Source organism: Nematolebias whitei, chromosome 12 (genome assembly GCF_014905685.2).
Source record: "Nematolebias whitei isolate Nwh7 chromosome 12, NemWhi1, whole genome shotgun sequence".
Classification (NCBI taxonomy): domain Eukaryota; kingdom Metazoa; phylum Chordata; class Actinopteri; order Cyprinodontiformes; family Rivulidae; genus Nematolebias; species Nematolebias whitei.
In genome coordinates, this window is record NC_056509.1 from 31,450,994 (window position 1) to 31,473,790 (window position 22,797).

Below are 22,797 nucleotides of genomic sequence, written 5' to 3' on the forward strand. Positions count from 1 at the left end.
GAAAATTAACTTTATGAAACTGAAAGGTCAATGGCCAAGACTACAAATTATACCCTGAATAAGTTTTTATATATTCATATTTTCATTCTAGAAAAAGACTTTCTTGTAATCTTTTAAAGTGGTTTTGATAAATAGATCTCCAAGTTTTCTAAAGGCCTTTCTAAGATTTTTTTTTTTTTTTCTTGGGTACTTTTCCACTTATTCTCTGTATTTCTGTTCAGTACTTGACCCTTTTTGAACAACTATTTGTTTAAGCGACTAAACTCTGATCTACAAACCATTCAGGTATAAAAAGGTTCCTAAACTGAAGTGACCCAACCAGTGTTGTCGACTCAATTCAATTCAGTTTATTTATATAGCCCCAAGTCACAACAGAAGTCCTCTCAGGACACTGAACAGGAACATTCAAATACATAAAACGTAAGTTAATAAAATTATTTAAGACAACTTTAAAGAAACTATTCAAAATGAGTGATATTTATGAAATTTGTTACCATCAGCCTGTCACAAAGACATCTAGGAAAAATACAAAGGTGACACACAAAATACCATTTTAGCACCTACAAGGTAATTCCCAAAGAGATTTCACTGAAGACTTGTCATGTAGTAGATGATCAGCTGAAGAGTGATGCATCACTCAGGTCACGTTTCAGGTCTTTGTTAGCCTTTTTTTTTAAAGACACAACTTTGAGGCATAACTCACGCAGATGGACTCTTTTTTTTTTTTTTAGGTCTGACACTTTTATCCTTCACTGCTTTTTTTAAGAAATGAAAAAAAAAATTGGAGATCAGTCACAGAGTTCACACTGACATGGTCAAATGGTGATATGTATCCACTCTTATTTGTTTCTGTTCATTAAAACTATAATAACTACAAATAAATGTTTTATTTTGCACTATTATTGATATATCAATAAAATAATTATTTTACAAGCATCAAAATTCACTTAAAAAAGTAAAAGCAGTTTATTTTTTGTTTTAATACTGTGGTATTTTTGCTCAAAGTTACCATTGTACTGTCAAAATCTCATAACATGACTGGTGTAGTTCAGGGGTTCTCACACTTTTAAGGTTCACGGAGCTCTTATAGGGGAGAAAAAGTGTCAGGGACTCCCTCATAACCCTCATGTTTATTAAATCATTTTCTTCAATTTGTCTCTTTAATGCAATGGAAATATTTGTGTAACATAAATACTTAAGACCTGTTATTTAATAGTCTTAATTTTATACTTTGAAACATGGGGTATTTTTATTCAATACACAATTAACAAAATTTTTAATTACAACTTCTAAAAATTACAGCTTTAAGGAAAATTAACAGCATCAAAAACCACTTTAAAGCTTTACATATTCACTTAATGAGCATAAATATGTCGCCACTTCTTCAGGTTATTGCAGAAAAGTCTTTTCATAAAACTGAACAGAATCATAACAGCAGTAGTCATACCAAGTAGCTTAATTTGTAAATGGATCAATGCTGGAATGCAAAGAGTGGGGGGTGGGGTGCTGGGGTTCTTCCCCCAGAACATTTTGAATAAAATAGAAGTGATTTCCTACATTTTGTGTTTTTTAACAGGTTGTGAAACATCTAAAAAAAAAAAAACTTTTTTTTTTGCAGACCCCCCAAGCACTGGCTCGTGGACCCCAGTTTGAGAACCACTGGTGTAGACATCATTATGGCTACAGCAGGCTCTAGTTGAACACTGACATCATGCCATGCCCTCCTCTCCCGTTTTACTTTAACTTGTGAAACGAAACAAAACAATCTTTGAACTTTGCTAAAACGAGGTGAAGTCAGCACAAACTGAACATAAAATATCTTTAACGTAAAGAAAACTTCACGTGCCTCTTGTGTTTAAGCATCTTTTTCATTTACGAGGCGTTAAACCAAAAACCCGTTCAGTTCATTTCTAAAGAACATATGAGAGCAGAGGGAGAGTCTGTCCAGTCACGAAAAGTCAACTAGGTGTTGGGCCAAGAGGTCAAAGGTGGCCTGTGAGCCAGACGCAGTACGACAGAATCAAATCCCCAAAACGGGCTGGAGAATTCATCTAGAAGCTTGGAGCGAGCAGCTTTCAGAGGGGAGCGCAGCAGACAGGAAACCACATGATAAGTGTGCCTTGCTGTCTGCTCTGTGTGTGTAGGTGTTTCTCTGTTTTACACATACACTCTCCGCGGCTGAGGTCATCCGAGTGGAGTCTCGTTCAGTGGAAGTCAGTCAGGACGCTGCATTTCTTTCCAGGATTCATCTCTTCTGTGATTACTCAGAAAAAATGAAGAAAAGCACATAAATGGCAGATGTTGATACTTAAATCTAATCTGCTTTAGCTAACTTGGCAAATTGTCTCTTGAATAGAAGTGTATTAAATGTACAAAAGTTCTTAAGTTAGTGAAGGGTTCTTTTAAATGTCATAATGAACTTTAAGGCTGAATCTACTTTTTGTTCACCTCGGTCCCTTCATTAATGCACATCTGCAACAGGTAAAAAATAAATAAAATAAAAAAAACGAGCATATTTCCTCATTTTGCTGCAAAGAAAATTAAATTGCTACAGTTGTGCTTTGGTTCTGGAGGAACCTGCTCGCCCTGCCTGCCGCGAGAACTTCCTCCGCTGCTCTGCTGGGAGATTGGATTTCTCTCTGTGCAGAGTCAGAGAGGGCGCCGGTGCCAGTTGGACTCTAACCTGGGACTCCAATGTAAAGTTAATTTTATTTCTCTCTGAATTTGTGTGATTTCCTTTTTGGTAACAAGTATTTTGTGTTTTAATCATTACAATTATTGTTAATTAGCTTCATCTTGGCACATATGGCAGGTTATTGCTTTGCTTTTTAAATAAACTAAAAAAAAAATCAGGTTTCTAAAAAACAAATTTTAGAATTTGGTGATAGATGGCATGTTTGTGTGTTTTTTATGACAGTAATTGATTTATAAGCTGTTAGCTTAGATCTTTTATCATTTTAGATGTTTCCCTTTTGATTTAGAAGATTTTAGATTTTACTAACAGGAGTTGTACTGATTGCATTTAAAATAAAGTTTTTACTTTTTTAATAGAGGAACGTTCCTTCCTGAAAACCTAAATCTTTTCATTCATGATGCCTTACACTTCCACAACTTTTCAGAAAAACTAAAGCAGCTTGTGAACGTTTTACACACTGTTGCTGATGACCAACGACACACATAGACCAGTACTGCAGTTTTGAAGCTTCTGGACAAAGTTTTTCAAAGCTGTGCTTGATGAGCAGAAAATGAAATTTAAGATTAAATACTCTTATCAAGTAAGAGCATCATGCTCTGATAGATGACCCAAGTCATCTGTGGTTTCAGTTATGGACCAGGGTTGGTTCAGTTTCTGACTAAACTGGAAAAACAATCAGCACAACCTTTACTTGCCTGTTCTAACATGGACTGGTCAACATTGTCAACTTGAAATGGTGAGATTAAAACAAACAGCGTAAAGATAATCTCTGTCCACATGGTGAAGCTGGGTTGAATTAGGGCAAATCGCCACTACATTGTGGAATATACAGTACATATCCCCCAATGAAAGTCACTTACTGTACTTCTCTAAAGCCAATAGTTCTCGCAGCCGTCTGAGTAAATGTTGATGTCAGCACAATTTGCTGTGAGTTTTTTCAGCCACTGAAGTACAGTGCTCTTTCTGCAGTCTTTATTCTGAACCATAGAGGAAATAAAAACACCATAATTTGAGGCAAATATCATTAGAATAAGTTGTACAGAAGCTCCACAAGTCAAACAAGCATCTGTTCATATTTAATTTGGCTTTTGGTGTTTTATCATTTACGATGCGCCCGTGGGAACAAACTTGCACTCTTGTGTGCTCGTCCCGCCCGTTCTTCCAGCTTCTTAAAAACATTGTGTTTCACAAATGAGCTGAACAGACACCATGCAGTAAAACAGCATGATTTCTGTTTACCGGTCGGTCTACTGTACGTTCCTACCCTCACCTATTGTCACGAACTCTGGGTAGTGAAAGAAAGAATAAGATTGCAGACACAAGGTCAACATTAGTTGGGGTTTTTTTTTTTCAGAGTGGCTGGACTCTCCCTTAGAGGATGAGAAGTTCAATTATCCAGGAGGGACTCAGAGTAGAGCTGCTGCTCCTCCACATTGAGCGGAGCCTGTTGAGGTGGTCCGGACATCTGATAAGGATGCTCCCTGGACATCTTCCTAGGGAGGTGCTCCAGGCCTTGGGGTCCTCCCAGAAGAGCTGGAAGAGGTGGCTGTGGAAAGGGATGTCAGAGCCTCCCTTATCAGCAATAACCTGACACCGGAACAAGAGGAAGATAAGAAAGATGATGGATGGATGCATGCATGGACGGATGGACGAACGCATGGATGGACACCATGCTACCCACTGCCAGTTGAAAGTTTGAGAACAGGAAGCGCACATTCAGGACAAGCAGCATCTAAGTGCACAGAGACTGTAGGCAGTGAAAAGCACACAAGAAGTGGGGATTCTTGAATTTTACAAACCCTGGATTTTTCATGTTTTCTCTCATCAATTTTATTTAAATTTTTGCCACAATATGATGCTAAGAAATGCGTCATAGTTGACTTTCTGCTGCTTATCTATCTTGGCATGTTGCTGATGTGTTTCACAGAAAATTGTGTCCCAACTCATTGTAGTGAAATGGTACGCTGTAAGCTTTACACCATGTATCTTGGGTTAAATCACCAACTGAAGCCCATTTGTTCGTCTTGGACTGGCTCTAGCAGTTTTTACTTTCTGAAGCGTACTCCTTTTTTGTCCGACTGTTGTTTCTCTCCTGGCCAGCCAGCCTGCCTCTTCACCTCTCACCGGGTCTCGCTGGCTGCAGAGTGATGATTCAGGGACTATTGTGAATCCAGCAATCCGATACAGAGCCAGCCCGAGAGCGAGGGTGGGGAGGTGGTGATGGGAGGGGTAAACAGGGGGAGGAATGAGAACCAAGAAGGATTATGGGTGTTCCTGTAGCCGTATCCATGCTGTCTGGAGCCTGAGGTGCTTTGGCACTCTACTTGTCCTCTGGTTTACCTGTTGCTCTCGTTCTCTTTTACCTTTTCGTCTTGGTGTTGCTCTCTTATTTCCCATCAACACACCCAAATGTTTCACTGTCCCTTTTTAACCTCCTTTATTGTCCACCTCTATTTCCTCTTCACAAATATCAGAAATTGTTATTTTGCAAAGAGGATGGTAAGTTTTTCAAAGCTTTGTATGATAGAACAGCTTGCAAACTCCTGTTCCCCTCCAAAGGGCAGCAGTAGCTTCTGATCATGGGCTGCATATTAAACGTAAGAGCAGATGGTGTGTGTAAAACCATACCATTCTCTCTGCCTAAATGTTCCCCCTTGTATCCTTTTTTTAAAGGATACCTACCTTATGTTGTACCTCTCACTGGCTCGTGATGTCATGAACAGCATTATTTAACAGGCAGCTGGGAGCCCATTCATCATTTAATTAAAAGCGTCTGAAAGGAATCCGAGGCCTAATGAGATTAGCTTTAATTATTGATGCGGCTGCTGCTGCCACTGATGCACACGTACACACGGAAGCTTGCAAACTGTGACCCAACAAATATTCAGAGAATCAGTTTCAGTTTTTATGTGTAAATTAGACTTTATTTCTTCATTTTGGGTCTTCTCTTTCTCACCTGCTGACTTTCCATACATCCTAAGGAGTTTGTTTCATAGACTAGTAGTCACAGGATAGACTGCAGGGAGTGGAGGAAGCTGTGGTTAATTTGAGAGGGTTACCCACTAATGGTGTGTTTCTTCAGGTTCTTCACCGCGTTTGTACTCAATCGTTTATATAGGCCTGTCACAATAACAAATTCTGCTGGGCAATTGTCTCAGAAATTATTGCAATAAATGATAATATTGTTTGAAATTTGACAATAATAACTAATTGTCAAATTTAATAAGAAATGTTGGTTAATTTTTGTGTGTAGTACCATTTTTGACCACTGGATGGCAGTATAAAATAGTTTGAACCAAAGGATAGATAGTGAGGGAGCGAGCAGCGTGTCTCTTTAAGGAAAAATGGGAGGGAGGTCTCGACTTGACGTGGGCTCTTTCTCGTTCCTGTTTTTCGGTTCTCAAAATGGCGGACGCTCGGTGTGGTTTGAGCTCTTTAGCATTATTATAGCTAGCTATAGCATAGCATAGCATCAATCAACCTTTATTTATACAGGTAAATCCCATTGAGCCTCGAGGACTCATTTACAAGAGAGACCTGATTTCAACAAAGAAAGATGACAACAATGGACAACAGCAACAACAATAAGCAGTTATAAAAACTCATACTACAGTTTTTTTTTTTTTTTTTTAACAAATAGGATGGCTAAAAGGAAAAAGGTAACAAAACCAAAAAACTGCTAGATTCCGAGACAAATGTGTAAAACTAAAAACAGGAACATGTCTGCATTGGTCCCCGCCAGGAGTCCAACAGATTCTTAAAGCCACTTAGAGAGGTCAAGGTCGAGAGCTTCAAATCTTTTTGTAAGATATTCCAGGAAACAGGAGCGGAGTAGGAGAAGGCCCTTTTGCCTAGTTCAGTCCTCACTGAGGGAACACTGCAGGTAATAATGTCCTGAGAGCGCACTCCGTAGCTGCACTCACGCAGAGACATGTAGGAGGAGATGTATGAAGGCAGCAGACCAAGAAGTGATTTAAAGATGAAAATGTACCAGTGAGAGAGTCTGCGTGAAGTTAATGATGTCCAGTTAACCAATGAATACAGGGTGCAGTGGTGGGTACGATAATCACAGCCAGTTATGAATCTTAGTGCACCATGATAGACAGCATCCAACATCTGCAGGGTTCTTGTAGGAGCGTTCATGTAAATAATATCACCAAAATCAATTGAGGGAAGGAAAGTCACAGATACAAGGCGTTTTCTAGCATTCAGGGTTAGACAGGATCTGTTTCTGAAAAAGAAACCCAGTTTAATTTTCAGTTTCTTTACCAAGTTTTCCACATGGAGCTTAAAAGAAAGATGTGAGTCGACCAAGATACCCAAATATTTATAGGAATCAACAAACTCAATGGGGACACCATTTGAGGATAAAATCGGAGGAAGAACTGCTGGGACCAACTTCCTATTTGAAAAAAGCATCCCTTTGGTTTTTTCGGCATTTAGGACAAGTTTGAGGTGAAACAAATCAGTCTGGATGTAGTTAAATGCAGATTTCAGAAGCTGATTTCAGAATTTTGAATTGAGCATGCATCTGGATCTTTAGCATGGCATTTGTCACACAAAGCTTTTAATAGAAAAAAACAAGTTCTCCGCTTCTTTTTGCAGAGAAAAGCAACTTTTTAGACAAAGGCACGGGTTTCATCCATGAATTTTGGAGCTTCGACAAGACAAAAGTTTTTTCCCCCAAGGCCAGCCTGTTAGCTTAGCTCATAGCTTAGCGTCTCAGCTTAGCTGCGTTTAACGATCCAAAAGTGTGATTTTGGATCGTTAAAACAGATTTTAAAGAGAAAAGACAAAGGGAGAGGTCAGTGAAGAGCACTGGAGTTGAGCCTTTTGTCCTCCAGTATCTTCAGTAGAAAGAGAGAGACGAAGAAACAATAAAGCCGATAAATGAAAATGACGTTGATAATTTTCATTTATTATGCGATTAATTGATTTATTGTTTATTGTGACAGGCCTAAGTTTATACATATCAGTGGAAGTATTCAACAAAAAGTCTCAAATGGTAATTTATTTGGGGGGTTAAAAATGCACAATTTTTAAATCATGAAAACGCGTAAGGCATACAATACAAGATCTTGTTTTTGACCCAGGGTACTACCACCAAATCTTTTTACTTTACCCTCTTGTTCTTGTTCAGGGTAGCAGGAACCTGGCAGACAATGAGGGAGAGATTGATCACAGATCACCTGGTCATCAATCATAACCTCTATTTATACATTTTAAAGAACAAATCTAAAATGTAATTTTACCTCCATAAACAAAATTGAACAATTTGGACAAAAACAGAAATGTGTAAAAGAGTTTTTTTGCAGTGCCGGTGGATTTTAGCTAAAACGCCATGCATGTTTAGTTATACAGGTTTGTTTCATGGATTTACCTTATATTTTTAACTCAATTTCATGTATTGTGTTTTGTTCAGATTATTGAATTTATGCAACTGTAATTGCATGGGTCACTCTTTGTCAGGCAAGTTTGGGCCATTACAGGTGAGTCAGAATCAGAAGAATCAGAACAAGCTTTATTGTCATTGCACAGTGAAGTCCAGCGAGATTGTATTCCATGAGTCGTCTGAAAGTTGGGCAGAGTAAACTGCAGCTCCTAGGAGCACGGCCCTTATTCTTTAGATAAGAAAAGGGGAAAAAACATGAGGATAGTGGGTATTTAAAAAAAGATCTCTTCACATGTTTAAGACATCAAAAAAATCTACCAGCAAGCACATTTATAGACGCATATGCATTTGACGACAAGTCGGTGAGATTTTGTCCATGAAACACTTCCAGATAGATCCATAGTCCTGATAAGATGTTGGTTTCAGCTGGTACATCTCTGATAAGCGCTCACAGTGGGGGTGGGGTGGTCAGCCATCTTGGATCAGGTTGGCTCCAAAAGTTAATCGATTATAAATTCACGATAATATTGTTTGAAATTTAACAATAATTAATTGTCAAATTTTAGAAGAAATGTTGATTTGTTTGGAGTGTAGTACCTTTTTTGACCAACTGATGGCAGTATAAGACTGTTTGAACCAAAGGATGGATAGTTGAACAGTGTGTCTCTTTAAGAAAAATGGGAGAGAGGACCCTTGACGTGACATGGGCTGACAAGGTGACATGGTGGATGCTCAGTGGTTTGAGCTCTTTAGCATAGCATTTTTCACACAAAGCTTTTAATAAAAAATCAGTAAACAAGTTCTCAGCTTCGTTTTGCAGAGAAAAACGACTTTTTACACGAAGGCACGGGTTTAAATCGTGAATTTTGGACCTTCGACAAGACGGAAGTTTATTCCCGAGGTCGGCATGTTAGCTTTGCTCGTAGCTTAGCTGCTTTTAACAATCCAAAAACGCGATTTTGGATTGTTAAAACAGATTTTAAAGAGAAAAGAGAAAGGGATGGGTCAGTGAAGGGCACCGGAGTTGAGCCGTTTCTTCAATAGAAAGAGAGAGACATGAAGAAACGATAAAGCCGGTAAATGAAAATGAGGTTGATAATTTTTCATTTATCATTCGATTAATTGATTTGTTTATCGTGACAGGCCTAGATGCACATTCAGTGATTAGTTTTTTTAAAGTGTCAGTAAAGTCCATCCTGTGGTACATGAGATACTTGTGGCAGATAAACACACACTCAGGCAAATTCATGGCAGCAGTAGTAATGAAAATGTGTTTCAGGTTGAAAACATTACAAAGTTTCTCAAAACTTTGAACTGTCGTTTTTCTTCTTTCCAAATGACTTGCAGGGTGTGATTGTAGTGGTTGTTACAATAAGAAGTCAAATGAATGACTTATTGATCCTGCTTCTACCTCGTTCTTGTACCTCGGACAACTTTTCCAGGATGAGTTTGGCATTTGTTTCAGGTTTTGTGTCAACCGTTCTGATTTTGATTGGTCATGTTGAATCGTTTCAGTGGTTAACATAAATACTGTTTGCGTCTTAAATTTATATTAAATTACAAGTATTAAGAGCATCTCTGTCACATGCTGAAGTGACAGAAGGTGTGTATGTGTGTATGCATGGTTGGCCATAATGGTTTAGGTTTCCCCCAGTTGCTTTTTTAATCACCTTCATCAGATTTACTGAGGAGGGGCAATTGAGGCCAAATGCACAATCAACAGCGCAGAACCAGTGCGCCCCCCCCCCCCCCCCCCCCACACACACACACACATCCATCAATGACTTTTCATTTGTGTCCGTAGAGTAAAGCTGCATTAAACTGTATCTGGGATCCCGTCACTCTGTGAGACAATAAGGAGCCAGTTTAAACAGAAAGTATGAAGACTACCAGTGCAGTGAGTAGGATGAGTCCTCCTCCTCTGGACTTCACACATGTGGATTTACTGCTGTTTCATGAAATAAAAATAATCTGTGAGATTAATCAGCAAAAAGTCTGCAGCTTAACATGTCAACAAACACAAACTGATTTATTATTAAAGAAAAACTGTGAAAACATTCAGATAAATTCCAGTAAATAAAATTTTTTTTTTAAATAATTTGTAAAATGACAGACTATTTTTGTGTGCAAGGCTGTGTGAAAAATAACTGTACTGTTTGTGTATTGTGTTCAAAGCCTTGCACTTAATATAATTGTCCACCTTTGCCCACATCGTACCAACCTTGAATAAAAGACGAAACATTTCAACAAGAAGAATCCATCTAGAGGACCTCACTTAATTAACCTTGTTTGCTTTTTCTCTCTGGATTATTGGGTATACATCAGGAAACCTTGAATTGTTTTCTACCCACCTTAGCAGCCGCTCACACAGATGGATATTTGCTAGAGCTGTGGTCCCCAAACCTCGGGCCGTGGACTGGTACCGGTCCATGGGTCAATTGGTACCGGGCCACACAGAAAGAATAAATAACTTACATTATTTCCATTTTATTTAGTATCTGATTCTGAACAATGTTCTATTTTGGAAAATTACTGGATACTCTCCTCCACATCTGTCTATGACTCACTCTTGACGCAGGTCAAGATGCTTTCCTCCATAGACTTATATATGTAGACGCCTCATTGAGCAGACTGGCCCACTACAGCGGTACATAAGAGCGTCTGCCATATTGAATGCGGCAGATCTGCCAGTCAACAAATACAAGGAAATGGACTGAACTTCGTAAAGCACCATTCTACAAAGTGCTTTAAGTTAATGCCTGTCATTCACACACACTAATTCATTAAACCTTTACTTAAACAGGTTAATCCCATTGAGCCTCAGGGACTCATTTACAAGAGAGACCTTTACTTTAACAAAGAGTGATGACAACAACGGCAAAAGACAATAAAGGATGCGTACAAATGTATTTATTTTTTTACAAGTGAAAATAAAATGGTAATTAAAAGGATAATTAAAAGGAAAAATAGCGAAAAAACAGCTAGATTTTAAGGTGGTGTAGAAAACTTAAAAACAGGAACTTGTCTGCATTATTTTTTCCCAGAAACTCGACAGATGTTTAAAGCTACTTGGAGAGGTCAAGGTCGAGAGCTTCACATCTTTTAATATTATCTTATATTATAATATTATTTTTTAATATTGTAATATATTTGGAAAGCAAACAGGCACCAAAGACATTTGTAACTTTTAACGTGATTATTAAAAATGATTACTCCTTAAATGTTTAGGTTCTAGGTTAGCACTAAAAAACGTTTATTCTTTTGAATGTTTACAAGTACTAATGTGTGCATTACACTATTACTGCGGTAATAAATGTAGAAATATTCCTATTTAACATTTAATCTGCGTCTATAATAACCAGACCCTAAAGAACATTAGTATGCCACATTCAATATGGTGGCGACAAAGACGTATGATTCAGCGCTCGGAGGTGTCATTGTCTCCCATTACCCCTAGATGGGACCGTCTTGTTGCAGAAACAAGCTCAGGGCTCCCACTAATTTAGCGTTATGGTGAGTTGTATTTTTCATGCACTTTATTTGTTTTTGTGGTGTATCTTATGTTGAAGGTATGTTTAACCTTTACTATTACAACCAGAGTGTAAATACCAGTTTTTATGCCAGTTGGATCATTTTATTTGGTTGTATTTATTCGCCACATCTTAAAGGCCGGCCCATGAAAATATTGTCTGACATTAAACCGGTTTGTGGTGCAAAAAAGTTTGGGGACCACTGTGCTACAGAGTATACTGTACTTTAAAAATAAAAACAGGCAGATCTGAACCTGTGTATCAATAATTAGTTTATCATCTGCATGTTTTTAGAACCATTTTATGTCAGAGGAGATCTCTGTGTAGGGGTCCAAATACAGCTCTAGTGCGTCTGAGACCGTATGAAGGACGCCTGCTACACAATTCAGTTGGGTTTGAGATGAGATGGAGACGCCCACAACAACTTTGAGTTTATTGTGAGAAAAATCTTGTTGCGTAAATTGTTTGAATAAATTCAAAACTCAGGTGACAGAAGGACTGTATTCTTCTGCGACTCATGCAAAGAACTGAGAACAGCCGCGAACGTTGCAAGACATTCTGGAGACGTTCAGGAGACTTCCTCATGAAAGCTGTTTGCCATCTAGTCGCGGCCTATTAAGATACTACCTTAAGGAAGGAAAAGCACAGAAAGAGAGCAATGTCTTTTATCCAGTTCACCTGAATGCCTCCTCCTCTATTCCCTGCTCCACAGACTCACCTTGTTCTTTTCTTTCACTCCCTGACTTTTTTTCTTTTATAGCGTCCTACTATGCCTGAAAAGGAGGCATTTTTGGCGTTGTAAAGAGACGGATAGACTTACACCTCCCAGGGTGGGGGAACTTGATGGAATGGGAGGGGTGTGTGGGCAGAATAGAGGAAGAAGGGGGTTGGAGGGAGGAGGCTCAGCACAATGTATTTTACATGAAAGGAAGGGGATAAAGTTACCACACTGATAACTACTCACACAAATGGGGACAGCAGAGTGCTTTGAGCACGGGACAGGTAAACGAGTGAACTTTGTGTGTGTGTGTGCGTGCGTGTGTGCGTGCGTGCGTGCGTGCGTGCGTGCGTGCGTGTGTGGTGGTGGTGGTGTTGGAGGGGGTAATTGTGCAGAAAAGAACAGAATTAGGATTATGGAGGAAGATGATGTGTCTTTATGATACACACCCTGCAGAAGTTTGTTTTGTGATTGACACATAAGTACAAATAAAATCTGGGAATGATTAGTGAGTGATACACGTTTAAAACACCATCAGGTATCACTCTGGTCATGAACATAGCACAGGGCAGTCTTGAACAGGTACTGATTGACGATTTTAGGTATTTCATGCCACAGCTGAAAAATTACATGCCTATTCATATATATATTGAGGGTCATACCAGTGGTGTAGTCTACGTTTTTATAGTGAGTATACTGTGCTTAGAAACCAAAGTACACTGGTTAGTACAATGTCATCGTCAATTTATTTTGATTTTTACTCAGATTGGACATTTCCAAATTTCTCTGATGCTTTGAATAAATGTACAACAAACTTTGTACAACAGTTGGCTTTGTATTAAAAACATGTTAAAGAATTAATATAAAAGAGTATCAAAGCAAAACATGTTCAAGTATTAAGTAGTAATTACAACAGTATTAATTATACAATAATTTGCTGATAAGCGAATGTATAAACAAGCTCTGCAAACAGATAGATTTCTATGGAAGCGTTTAACTGCCGTTTATCCTATCAATGACACGTGCCTAATGATGTGTCATGTATCAATGGGCACTTTTAAGTGGGTGTACTGAAATTCTCAAGCTTTTCTAGTGGGTATACTCCGTATGCCTGTGTATTGCGTAGACTACTGGTTGATACTTGTAAGGGTAAAACAAACACATTCATCTTTTTAGGTGCACAATAAAAACAATTCCCTTACATAATTTATCTAAAACATCAAAACAATATGTCCTGATTATGCTCAATAATCCAGGTAGATAAAGCTAACAAGGATTAGTCAGGTGCTTTGAAGAAGAATCCTTGTTAACCTTGTTAGATAGAATAGCTAGCTTAGTAGCTAACAGTAATGCGAGCTAGGTTAGGGTAACAATTTCAACAATTTCTGCGCTCACTTTCATTATTTATGTCACTTCAGGAATGTCCCTATAACATGCATGTTATTGTACAAAATAATGTAAATATCTGTTAAGATTGTGTCATATTTATCATAAAACCAATTTCAGGCCACGATAGAAAAGTCCAAGGTTAAAAAACAAAGTTGCGTTCTGTTCTCTTCATTTAACTCTCAGTAATGACACAAACAAGCAGTATTTCAAGAATTTTTTTAAACTTTTTTAGGGACACATTAGCAGAAATGAAACTAAAGACCATTATAAGTTAATGAAAAGTAATGTTAGTCCTCAACTTGATGAAAGAACTAACAATTGAATGGAGTTTCTTTTCCGTTAGTCTTGTCTAAGTAAAAGATAAACTTCTATTGTTCCACTTTACGACCAAAGTTATTTTTCAAAGCCTAGGCTTTAGAGCGAGACACCTCCTGTCCGACTCTTTAAACCCTCCTAAAGTCAACAGAAATCAAAGCTGAATCTTGTTTTTACACTGGTATTCTTCTATTGTTCAGTTCACCGCTCAGACGCTTCACCAGTGATGGGTTTTCTGCTTTTGATTTGGCCTGTATGTTTCATGGAGACTTACAGACCAAATCTTCTCTTCCCTTCTCCCCTTGCTGTGAAAATATTTCACTGGGGATGGTTTTGGACGACCCCCTCCAAAACGGGTCTTGCCTGGCTAATAATAAAGTGCTTGAGTTGTCAAGCGCTTCGGCAGCACTAGCTGTCAGAACAGATTACTGTTCTGACAGCTAGTCCTCTACATAAACCCTCAAACGTCCAGCGCACGTACACTCACTCGCATGTCTGCCTCCACTAATAACACGCACTCAGCAGACATTTGCCCTGATATATACATGCAGGTCTATAGTCAGTCTATCAGTCAAGGTGTTTTATTGGGGTTGAGGATTAATGCTGTGGGGCTGGGCTGTGTGTTGGTGACCCGGCTGAACACAGTGGTCCTGTTCCAGTTTGATCCTGGCCTGTGTACATTTAGTACCCCTTCTTAACTAATTTCTGTTGCCTTGTGTAAATACAGTAGTCCCTCGATTATCGCTGGGGTTACGTTCCACACACCACCGTGACGGATGAAAAACCGCAAAGTAGAAATGCAATATTTATTTTAGTATTTATATATTTTAAGGCTTTATAAACCCTTCTCACGCTCTCGCAACGTTCTAAACTCTTAAACCTATGTAATTTTAACAACATACATATATGTATTGTACAGTACCACAAACTCTTGCTCACCAGCTCTGCAGAACAGCAGCTCAGTTCTGGTTGGGCTCGGTTCCGGTTCTGCAGACCTACCCTGCAGCTGTGAAGCCCACCACCCCGTCCAGGTTGATGTGCGCATGGATAATTGAGCTTCAGGATTATTTTGCGATTTTCCTGCCAGTTCTGTGAGCTTAATAGATGGATCGTTACTTGTGACTTTGTGTTGCAAAACTTTATCTCCATTTCGGCAGAAAGCAGCGGCCGGAAGCACTGTTGGCTTCTGGGTAGTGTAGTTCTTTTTTGTCTGGCATTACAGTGTAGGCTTATTGAAAGAAAACTACAAAATGACGGCGCCTGTCCGAAGTATTTTTTTGTTAACTTTGTATCCCGTACTGTTTCAGTCACATGAGTAATATAAAAGTTGTCAATCTTCGAAAAACCGCGAAAGTTGAACCGCGACGTAACGAGGAACTACTGTATTTTTAAAGCTAGCGTACTTGCTGTTGAAGGTTCAACAGACCTAACTTTTTCACTCACCTTAAAACAAGGCGTGAGTGTGATAACTAATAAAAAGTCCTATCTTTATTCAGTTAAAATACGTTTTGATAATCCATTTTTATCGCATACTGTTTTATATCTTGAATTAAAATTCTCTCATTTGACTTAAATCTGGTCTACACTATTCAGAACTATTTTTAGAATTTTATATTTTGAGTTTGAAGAAGCTTTATACAACACATGTCTGAATGATGTGCATGATTGAAGAGAACAAGTTTTAAAATGTGCAGGAAGATATGCAACACCTCAAACAGGCAGATTAAATTTGGCTTAAAAAAATTATAAAATGCACACATTTTGATTAAATGCTTCCAAAACATGATTATTACCAAGCTGGAGGAGGAAAACGGAACCCAAATGCAGAACCAAAACTCACGAGAACTCAAAAGAAAAAAATATATATATTTCCTAAAAGAAAACTAAAGGTTGACGAGGCAGCAAAAAAAAAAAACTAACTAGCAAAAAGTGCTCTGAAAAATTCAAAAGGGACAAACATGGAAAATTAAAAACTGTGCAAGACTTGAAGGGAAAAACCATGAAATGACTGAAAGCGCAAAGCACGGACACAAATGAGACAAAGGACGAGCTGTAAAGGGAAACTAACGAGGGAGAAATGGCAACACCTGGGGAGAGACACTGAGGATGAGGTGAGAGCTGAACAACATGAGGGAAAAATAGGGATGCACAATATTGGATTTTTGGTCGATATGTTAAAACTTATTTGGCTGATAACCTAATCCTACAGTGTTGTCTTGAACCACTTTGGCTGTGGCAGCTTGGGAGGAGTCGACGGGGGAGAGGACAGCCCCCAGAAACCATCTTATCACCAGCAAACTGGTTGGTCCACTATAGGAGTGTACTACTTAGTGGGGAAAACTGTTTGTTTGTGACTTCTCAGATTGATGAAGCCCTTCGGATGGAGGGCGAAACATCTCTCACCAACAACAAAAAAAAGAAACTGCAGATGACCTGACTGAACGTTGTTGAATATTTCCAGTATGTTTTCCTCAGAGTCTGTATGTTTGACTTTGCTGAAAGTATTTCCAGTTTGTGAGTCGTGTTGTGGATGTAAAGATGGGGTTCATGCCTTGATGGTGACTGCAATAACATTAGTGTTTGTGTGTGTGTGTAAGAGAGAGAGACTGAAATAGTCTGATAAATAGATAAATGCATATGAAAATTGTAATGAAGGTATGTTATTTAGGTACTTTGTTGAGGAAATGGAAAAGTTTCCTTCATTTTTTTGTGTCCCATTGTAACCCCCCCCCCCCCCCCCCGCGTAAAGTCTAAAGGCTGCGACATTGTCCTGTATCTCCTGAATTTTACTTTGAACGTCTTCTCACACACTCTTCTCCTGCTGTCACAAGAAGTACCAACAGCAACAGAACATGAACGCAGCATTCACGGAGTAAAAGAAAAAACCAAGTGTGTCCCGATATTAGTTTTTCACACCGTGTACAAGTACAAGTACTTCAGTTTGGGTATTTGCTGATTTTTTGTTTTTTTTCAGCGGCTCCCTTCCTCAGGGGTAGACCCAGTGAACTAACGCGCACAAAGCTGCTCTATATGTGAATGTTCCTGTAAAGTGCCCTGAGACAACTTTGTTGTGATTTGGCGCTTTATAAATAAACTGAATTGAATTGAATTGAAGGATTTGGCAATTGTTTTTACTAGGGATGCACCGATCCGCTTTTTTTACATCCGATCCGATCCCAATACCTAAATCTGAATATCGGCCGATACCGATCCAGTTTCGATATCATGATCATCATTGATTTTACATGAGGCTGTAATAATCTCCTCTCAAGTACAGTTTGTACAAATATATGCATGCATGTCCAAAAAGGCAACTTGAGATAAGTTTTATTAATGTTGGATAAGTTTTAAAGTTAGAATTAAATTCTACTAACACAAAACATGTTTCTTTTTATTCCTAGCTTTGAAGTGGATATTAAAGTGATTAATTTAGTGATTGTTTAAAGTTGTTTTATATTTTATAAGGGGCAGATATAAGAATTGTTTATTCTTTCTGCACTCTTTTCATTCAATATTTTCTTTTTGATAATTTTTTTTTGTTTCATTTAAATGAATGAATAAATGAATTAAATTAAATAAAATGTTAAATGGCTTCAAACATCTGCAAAGTTCATGGCATAAACCAACAGACGTGTTCCTGTTTTTAGTATTACATCACTTTATAATGTATCTGTTTATGTTTTTAATATATATAATTTTCAAATCATGTTTTTTTTATGATTGTCTACTGTTGTACTGATAAAAATCTCCTGGAGGTTAAACTATATCTTGACTGCAAGTATCAAGCTGCAAAATCCTTCGTTTTCTACAACTGATAGTGGTTGGTCATTAATTATGAAGTTTAGCAACTTCTCTCAACTTGAGCTCCGTGGTTTCAGCGATGTCTTCTTCTTGTTCAATCCGAAGCAAGCAGCCTGATTTGGGGCAGCTGCGCTCAGTCTGTCCCTCCTCAGAGACGGGCAGACTGCGGGGCAGATTGGAGCTGCCCGGTGTCGAGTCGCTTGTTTTGGGTTGAGCAAAGAGCAGCGTCCCGCTGAAGCCACGGAGCTCGAATGTCCATCGTAAAACTAACTTTACCGTGGTTTAATGTGGCGCTATGGCTCTGCAGACATTGCACATTGCTGTCTTGTTTTGTGGTGTTTAGTGTAAAATACTTCCACACAGCGAACATGTTTAGATGAAAAGTTTGTTAGCTGTTAGCCACAGTGCTGCTAACTCAGTCCTCCTGTTGTAGCTGGCTGCAAACTATGAACTGGATTTCCTGAATGTGAGGCGGGTCTTATTACTCTGGGTTCATGAGACACGCCGCCGTTCAGGAAATCCATTCCATAGTTTGAAGCCAACATGCAGCGCAACCACAGACATGCATCATGGATCGGAAATATCGACAGGTGGATCGGAAAATCCGATACATAAATTTTGCTGGTATCGGAGGCCGATATTGATACTGGATCGGATCGGCCCCATCCCTAGTTTTTACGCTGGATGTCCTTCCTGACACAACCACCGAGCTACCACAGCCCTCTGTGTGGAGCAGGGAGCTGCCACCTAGGGTGCCCAGGGGAGCAGTTGGTGGTGGTTGAGAGCCTTGCTCAAGGGCTTCAAGGGTGGAGGCAGGTGTGGGTGCTTCATGTTTCTCACCCACATTTTGATGTTGTCAGTCCGGGGGTTTGAATTGGCGACCTTCTGATCACAGGCTCGCCTTTTCTAGCCTCTGCGCCACCACTCTCCCATGGGTACTTGCTGAGACAGAGTATCAGTTCCAAGTATTTAATGATTTATCTCCTGAACATTATGCAGTGACGTTAGAAACGCATTTCTTTTCTTAAGAACACAGTGTGCTGCTTTAATGTTGTCTGCGTTTATCTGAAAATATCTGTTTTTTTTTGTTTTGTTTTTTGCATTCAGTTACTTGTGAAGTGGAAGAGTAAATGATGTAACTGAGCATAAAAGTGGTATTAGTCCAAAGTATTGCAGTGTTTTTACGAGTATGCATATTTGAGGCTGGTATCAGGCCTTATAATACTAAGAACACAGAAACGGAACTGTTTCCTTTCAGTGTTTCACAAAGTACTGAACTCCTCGCCATCATTACATCCAGGAGACTCATGGATGTTTAAAAAAAAAAAAAATCTTTAATCATTTTCCATAAATCCTATAACATAATCCAGCTGTGAGACAATTCAAGCAGACTTGCAGTTTGAATAGTTGATCAGAATGGTGTTATTTTTATGGAAAGGAGTCAAAAACTCCTCCTGCTGTGGTTCAGGACTGTGTTTCGGCACTTTACTCCTCTTCACAACACCTTGGTGACCAAAGTGAAAGAGTGCCATCTTCAGACTGGGGCAGCTGGGAAGGTTTGGTGTTTGTGCTGTACTTCCAGCCGTCCCTCCAGCGGAGCTGCACCTCACACGAGACACGCGCGCTGCCGTATGCTTCCAATTAACGCAGATTGAAAGTGTGCTCAGGTGTGAGCCCCTGATCAGTGTGGGTGACACGGGGGAGGGTGTGTAAGCATGTGCAGAGAAGGGGAGGGGGTCAACTGCAAGGTGTGAAGTTTATGATCTAGCTTGTACTTTTTACTGCGCGTTACCCCTCACTCACGCAGTTTTTGTACACAATCTAGTTGTAGGTTTGTGTTAAATCTTTTTGTTGGCAAGAAGGTAGAAATGTAGATACTTTGACATTTAAGAGGTTTTTTTTTTTTACTTTAAGGCAAGCTTGAGTAAGTCTGTAATGAGTGACAGCTGAGGAAAAAAGGAGGAGGAGGAGAGGGGGAAAAGGGGGTGGAGGGAGAGGAGGAGGGAAACAAGACGAGCGAAATGTTCCCCCATTACTGAGGTCGGGGAAGACAGCAGCTGTGCGAGGATTGACCTCAGAAACGGACCAGTTTACATCCAAGGTCTCCTTTTTCTTGCCTCCTCAGGCTTGAGCAGAAGTGGCAGAAGGAAGGTCAGCGAGGAGGAGGAGGAGGAAACGGTAGAAACTATTTCTTTTGAATAAGAAACACCTGGAGTGTAGGTAGCCGGAGGAGCGAGGCGTTCGAGGAGTTTGTGTGTTTCTGCCTGCGTCTGAGGGGCAGCTGGTGGGTCGGCGCTCCGTTGTGCTTTTGTGGAAGTCTAAAGCTGCAAACGGACCTGATTACACTCTGAGGTGAGAACGGATCTGAGGGAATGTTTCACGCTGCTCGGGACGTCACGCAGCTCTAATATTCTCCATCGTACTGGAATTGAAAATGTTTTTAAATGGGAGAAAAGTTGTTTTCTTTACGATTTTTAGTTTTGGATTTAAAGATTACCGTCACATTTAAATATTTTTTTTACTTTAAATTACACATTAAATGGTATAGCACGGATTCTTTTTGTAGCTTGGCATGTTTTTAATCAGTTTTCGTCATTTCTTATTCAAATTATTTGCAAATATTTTATTTATAAAGCTAAAAATGAAATGAATGTTTTTGTTTCCCTACTCAGAAAATTAAAATGTCCCAATTTGTCTACAAAAAACTTAAAACAATATTATTTAAGAAAATGTAAATGCAGCAAAAAAAAGATATATTAATCATCAGGATCAAGCGTTAAATTATTTTTAAGTTTTCTTCATATTCTTCATTGAGCATGTACTTAACTGTGGGTCAACCAAGCGCTTGGTACTGGATGTCCTGTTGGATTGAATTATTCCAAGAAATACAGCTTGGTTATCTTTTCCTTTTTTTGTTTCCACTTTTCTTTTCACAGAAAAAATAAATCCAGACAACAGTTTAAACCTATTTATTTTTTGTGCCAAGTTTTAGGCTGAGCGAGCCAAAAGAAACAATGGGATGATAATCTGACAAATTTATTGAGTAAAATTAATTCTAATGTTATAATTTCAACTTTTGGTCAAACTTAACTGCATATTGTTCCCTCAATTAGTGCTAATTACTCGAGGTAGATGTATCCATCCCTTCAGGGAGTCCTTGTGCCGGGCAGGTAGTGTTCCAGACTGGTCACCTGGTCGACCAGGTCAAAGGTCATCTATTTATGCGGCTCAGGTGACACAAATGGTTTATTCAGACACTGTGGCCACCTAAAAGTTCACTCAGGCAGGGTGCTTTGTCTCATTGTTACAGAAAATTCATTCCACGTCGCACAAATGGGAACATTTAAATTTTGCACCATTATGTGGCTTTACTTATATTTATTTTTTGCTACTCGTTTTGTATTATAACATTTATTTGGTCTTGATTGTCAACCGTTTTCCAATGATAAAGTAGAAAAAACAGACATAAAAAGGTAACTTTGGATTTATATACGCATCCATACAGAGGTATGTACAATTATATAAATATATCTGGCCAGTGGTTCTACAAAATACAGAAACAATAAAAACTAGAGCGAATGTTTTTGCAAAAAGGAGCGTTTTTAACTTGAGGCCCAAACAATACTGTTTGTGAAAATAATTTGATAAACTAAATTTCTCATGTCATCAATAAATCCTGGATTATTTTGAGCTACACTCAAAACGTAAAAATTTAATAAAATTAAAAAAACGATGAAACAAGTGAGTTTTTCTTCATTTTTTTTTAAGAACAAGATGTGAGTTGGAATATTGAGGCAGATGAAAAACTCTGGCAAAGAGGGAGAGCAGAATCGTAAAAACTTGTAGCGATCAAAGCGTGTGCGCTTGTGTCATCATATATTGTATGAGCCAGATGCGCAGCTATGTTTGTGTATTATTGTGCGTCCAAGTGTGTGTGCACGCTACATGTGGATTGCTGTTTCTCACGGCCATGCCGATGATGCCGTGACTGACAGCCTTGTTAAATTTCAGTAAAGCATGAAACATGACATGAAAGTGGCTTGTGTGTGCATGTGTGCGTGCATGCGCCTGTGTGTAAAGTGATCCATACAAGGAGACCAGCTGACCTTTGAACCCTGTCCTAAACAGCTAAGTGCTGCTTCTTATTCACTCTCGGCAGGATCTTTAATCAGAACCATAACGCCACATTTGTGTCCTCGACACACAAATGTCCTCACGTCCAGAACCTTTAGCGTCTCCTCAGTCAAGTACTTTCTCTAAATGTGCCTATGATTGCAACAATTTGGTAATACCTCCAATATATGCTGCCTGGGCGAATTTGGCTGAGTGTGTGTGTGTTTGGCACCCTGTGTGTGCCGTACACCTTGACGGTGTGTTGACACAGTGATTATGGGGCAGCTGGTACACATTGGCCCTCGCTCCGCCCTGCATTTACTGTTCTAATTAGTTCCTGTCCCAAATAAGAGAGAGGAATTTTAATAGAGAACCACTGCGCCGCCGTCTCGCTCCACAGACCCTCGCACAAAGACTCAAATAAAACCAGCCTGTGTGTGAGAGGCGGGCATGCTGCACTCGAACTGAAGCTTTTATTTATTTTGTTCCTTTTTGCTTCGCTTTTCAAGTGAATTGCCCCCAGCGCGCAGTGATTGACATGGCCAAGTGTCTCTCTTAGGCCACAAAGTCAAGGCTGAGTTCAGTTTCTTCAGTGACATGTTTAACAGTCTCCACTTTGACCTAACATGACCCCACCAGGACCTTTCAACTCCTAACGGGTTCAGAAAGGCGTGCAAGCTCAGGATAGTCGGGTCACAGGTGAACAAGGGAAAGTTATATTGAGCACTTTGACCACAGTTAGCAATCATGCAATCAGCAGTCATGAAGGCTAAGGCAGTGCGGGGGGGGGGGGGGGGGGGGGGGGTGGTGGGCGGCGGGTGGTAGGCCGGCGCGGGGGGCCGCG

The 22,797-nt window shown here is 39.4% G+C and overlaps 1 protein-coding gene across 1 annotated transcript in view; it reads left to right on the top strand.

Moving 5' to 3' along the window:
* Positions 1-12,566: 12,566 nt before the first annotated feature.
* Positions 12,567-22,797, top strand: part of eya4 (EYA transcriptional coactivator and phosphatase 4) — a gene marked incomplete in the record, with an annotated part of 51,175 nt that continues 40,944 nt past the window's right edge. The window contains 1 exon segment of the mRNA XM_037685838.1: positions 12,567-12,619.